The following is a 4790-nucleotide window of genomic DNA, read 5'->3' on the forward strand; positions in this document are numbered from 1 at the left end:
CTCCCACATGCTGCAGCCGTGACACATCACCCATTCTGCCATCTTTATTGTGTTAACTAAATTTATTTTTCTTAATTAATTTATAGTTCCCCTCTTCACCAAACTCCCTCACCCACCAAACTCCCAGCTTCAAAATTCTATGCACTCAAACAGCACTCAGAGAGCCCTATGGTTAAACTCCCGGAAAAGCAATAAGTTAGTTCTGCTGAAGCTCACAACCCAGTTTAAGCTAGCTAACTAATTAACTAGCTACAGCTGCTCTCAGAAGGCTTGTGTATTCCTGTTTAAGCCTGAAAGAAACTTAACTTACCTCTTTACTCAGAAGTATTTTTGGTTAATTGCTGAATGTAAACAAGAACGATACTTCAGAGAAAGATTAGCACTTAAGATCCCCTCACTCACCAAACTCTCAGCTTCAACATCAGGCTCACAACCATTTTCACCTTACATTTTTATTCATGGAATGTCATACGAAGGAGATGTGGGAGAATGGATGGTTCTAGCTGTCCCATGCTTTTCTGACTGGGACCTTCAAAATTTGGTGGAAGGAGCCCAGAAGAGGAAACGAGTCCTGTACCCTGCTGACTGCTTTAATACTCTTGCAGCAAACAAGAAAGCCTGGAATCAAACTGCGGCTGCAGTGAGTGCAGCATGACACCATCAGTACTCATGGATTCAGTGCAAGAAAAGGTTCAATGATCTGCTGCATTCTCGCAAGTTAAGTAGCTTGGCTCATTGACACAGAGCTCCAAGGGAAGGCCCATACCTGCATGTTGCAGCTAAGGTGTGAGACATAGTACGTACCTCTGCTTCAGCATTGAGGTTAGTATGTGTACACAGCTCATGTAATCTTTAGAATGATCAATCTAAATGGAGTTTTTGGTGACCACTTTCATGCCTTCAGAGACGGTTTGGCCAGTTCCCCGGCAGCATGAGGTAGGCGGCGCTCTGGATCTCTCTGGCTGAGATGGTGTTTGTTGTAGTAAATTAGGTGTGAAGCTTCAGAGGCAATGCACTCAAGAATGTCAACAATGAAGGAATTCATAACAGCCATGGCTTTGGACGAGATTCTGGTGAGAGGGTGGACCTGGGTCAGCACCCTGTACATGTAAGTGGGATAGCTGTGCTTGTGAGATTTCTTCCGCTTCTTGGGCGGCTTCTTGGTGACTTTAGTCAGCAACTGCTTCGACGCCTTGTGGGACGCGTCGCCCTTAGCCACACCGCCACCTCAGACATTCCACTCAACTTGGACCAACTCACGCCAGCTTGTAGCTGTACACAGAATACATATGAATGAGCACTGAAATGCACAGACACAGTGAAGAACAATATCCATCCATGCATCATATATCAGGTTAATGTAATGTTGTCATTGCAGGTGAAAAGGGCAAAGAACACAGAGATGGCCCAGACTGGAGGTGGGTCAGCCTGGCTGAGACACATCTGACCATGGAATAGATGGCTATGGAGATTGCCAGGATGCCTGAACAGCTGTCTATTGGTGATAGTGAATCTCTGTTAGCAGGTGACAAAGATGGTGTTGAAATCATCTTGGCACATGGTGATAACAGTGGAGGGCATGATGTTAGTTCACTGAGCTCAGTGTGACATTGGCATGAGAGGGAGTGCAACAATGGGGTTGCACAAGCATGGTTAAGGCTATGGCGTGCATTAGGGCATGCTTTTACAATGAAAAGGGCTCTACCTAAATAACTCCTCTTTTGTCTCACACAGGTCCCAACTTTTCTCTCTCACCCTGCTAGGACGGATCAACCCTCGGGTTTCAAGATGGGGAAGAGATGTCCGAGGATGCAGCATAACATCATACTAGCCCACACGCCGCCAACTCAGATATAGGCACATCAGGGGCATGTAGCAGGCATTTAGAGTCAGCGGCACAGGGTGAAAGTCACCGCACCGGAGTGCAGAAAGAGGTGTCAGGGTTCAGAGATATCTGTGCACAGTCCCCTCGAAGGAGGGAGGAAAGTCACAATGATGTTACAATGGGCAGGAATGCAGAGCATCAGGAGTCACCTTTTGGGACACAGTATTTGGACGTCGGGTGGACTTCCCTGAAGCAGTGGAGCTCCTGGACTGTGAATGGAGAAGCTGATTATGGTCATGAACTCCACATTGTCCGAGGGGCTCAACCATATGAGCTCTGACCATGAGAGATCGGCCAATCTCATGGAGAGACAGATGCAGTGGCACTCAGAGTGAATGCAAGAGCACCATCTCAGCCAGGAAAGGGTGCAAGCCTCCCTCAATAGCCTGATTAGTCCGCTCAGAGTATGAGTGCTGACATCCAAGGGATACATGAGGAGCTATGTACCCTTAACAGGAGGGTCACACTGTTGGCACAGCAGTTGCTGGAATGGACGACTGCTATGCACAAGCAGCCAGCCCCATCAACCTGCCTGAAGGCCGACCTACGTCTGTGCAGGTCACTGAGCAGGGTGAAGGTACTGAGTGCTCCCCAGCACCCTCATCTTCCCCCACCTCCCCAGCCCCTCCGCCAGAGCCTTTATCTGCTCTACTTGTGCCAGTGACCACAGCTGCCAATGCAGAGATGCAGAGGCTGCGGTTTGAAGGAGGTCCGCATTGGGTGCCTGCATGACAGGACAGGCCCCCACCCTCCTCACTGCCATTTGGACAGAGAAATGAGCAGCTTGCCTCCACGTTCTCCGAGGCAACACAGGGGACACTTCATAGAAGTGTGCAAGAGCAAAGGGTACCGTCTCACCGAGAGCACTAATGGGTTCACTGTGGTTATACTTTTCACATTGTACATAATACATTTGAGCACTTCTTCAATATATTTACTTACACTTGTTGTACATAACTGTGTGTATTAATACACTAGAGAGCTCAAAAAGCATGGTAACATTATGAAGGCGATTCTTACCAGTAATAATGAGGGTGGAATGCTGAGGCCCATCATTATGTGCTGTCAAGAGGATCAAAGTTATCGGCTGACTTATGATGTTTTGGAGGGCTTCTTCCTTCTCTGTTGTAAGATTCCAGAGTGCAAAAGGTCAAGCACTGAGATTATCCTTGTATCTTTCATTCTCCATCTAAGTTTGACTTTAAGGGACGCTCAATGATCAGGCTACATGGGCAGGATTTTCTCCTCAGCAGTTTGGGGGCGGGGCCCATTCGCCGAGGGGAAAATGACGCGGGATGATGTTGGGAGGAATCCCTGATGTCATCCTGGTCCCTTTAAATTTTTAGGACTGCGGGCGGACAGCGAAATTGAAGCCATTGACAGGCTCATTAAAATAATTAAAGACCTGTCCATCCAAACTTAAGGCTGGCGGCAGGCCAGAAGCCCCAGTGGGCTTCTGATTATTCATGAAACTTCATCCACTGGCGGGATGAAGTTTCATGTCCATTTTTTAAACATTTAATAAATTTTATATGTTTATTATTAACATGTCCCATCTCGTGTGACATTGTCACATGAGGGGGACATGTTAATAATTTCAATAGTTATCTATTTTTAGACTTTACTTACCTGTCACTAATCTCCCTGAGACAGGACTTTGCCTCAGGGAACAGTGCGCTCTTTCACGCACATGCACGAAAGAGCGCACTTTGACAGATGGGGATTCCCACCCCCATCTACACAGGAAGTGCATAGCGCTTCCTGTTGGGCAGGCTGCTGGGTGGGCCTTAATTGGCTCGCCCACTCAAAATGACAGCGGGCCACGTTTCAGTGGCGGGGGTTGGCTGTCAGCCCGCTGCCGAGCTGGTGGGGCCCCACACGCCTCCAAGGACAAAATTCTGCCCATGAATAGATGCTAGGCAGTAGGCACATCTCAAGCACGAGTGCTGGGTGGAAAACATTCTTCTACACTGCAGTGTTACACGTTGACCTAGTGTAGGCTTCACAGCTCGAGAGACCATATATCCTGCAGGTAATATTGATTGTCTGCTGTATCCACTACTGTGGCTGCATTTGCATTCTAGGTGTCACAGGATGAGCTTTGTGCAGTAAGCAGAGGTATATGGCAGCCAGGAGCACCCACTGGACCATTGACTGGAATGGATGATGTGCAAATTCTTTCAGAGACTGTTGTTCCATAGTTATGGGTTCCTCATGTGTGAGGTGCCTTATTTGCATGTATACTACAACATACTATCCTATCAGCATGTATAAAGTTTGAAGCCTGATATCGTGTCACTCTCATTTGGTGGTATGTACTGGGCATTTGGTAGTATGTACCTCTATTTGCAGTCATTGGCGTTCAAGTGAGGGGGCCAGGTTGTGAATGACTTCCTGCCAGTGTGTTTGCAATATGATGCTGCCCATCGTTATGATGGTGAGGGTTTCAACCATATGAATGTGCTGAGTCAAACTTATTGATATTTATTTTCTCCCTTGCATTATTGTGAAGTCAATGTATAAGATACTTTAGGTGGAAGTATATCACCAGGTACTAGCTGATGGAAATTTTGAGTTCAGAGGACCTGCTGGCCAATTAAAGGCAGGGAGGTGCCTCCTTTCTGCGTCCCCGTTGCCAATCGGAGGCTTCTCCTTACAGTTTTCCCTCCTTGTGTTCACCCGCCAACCTGCCCTGTCCAACATGCCCTCCCCACACCCCTCACTGGATCCTGCCAGCACGACCACGGTAAGGTCCCAGACTTAACTGGAGGTCCATTCCATGATAATGTCCTTGGTGCAGTACTGGCAGTGGCTATCGCTCCTGGTGGCACTGCCGATACTGCAGAGCTAGTAGCGTTCGACTGGCCGGCAGCCAATTAGGGGAGGCGATGGTGTTGTGGTATTG

General features: G+C 47.9%; 1 long non-coding RNA gene across 1 annotated transcript; it reads right to left on the reverse strand.

Moving 5' to 3' along the window:
- Nucleotides 1-441: 441 nt before the first annotated feature.
- LOC121290911 lies at nucleotides 442-3118 on the reverse strand. Its single transcript, XR_005945896.1, has 2 exons — nucleotides 2906-3118; nucleotides 442-1272 (listed from the first exon to the last, which is right to left on the reverse strand). It is a non-coding gene; the product is annotated as an uncharacterized LOC121290911 (long non-coding RNA).
- Nucleotides 3119-4790: the final 1672 nt, after the last annotated feature.

This window comes from Carcharodon carcharias, chromosome 18 (genome assembly GCF_017639515.1).
Source record: "Carcharodon carcharias isolate sCarCar2 chromosome 18, sCarCar2.pri, whole genome shotgun sequence".
Lineage (NCBI taxonomy): Eukaryota > Metazoa > Chordata > Chondrichthyes > Lamniformes > Lamnidae > Carcharodon > Carcharodon carcharias.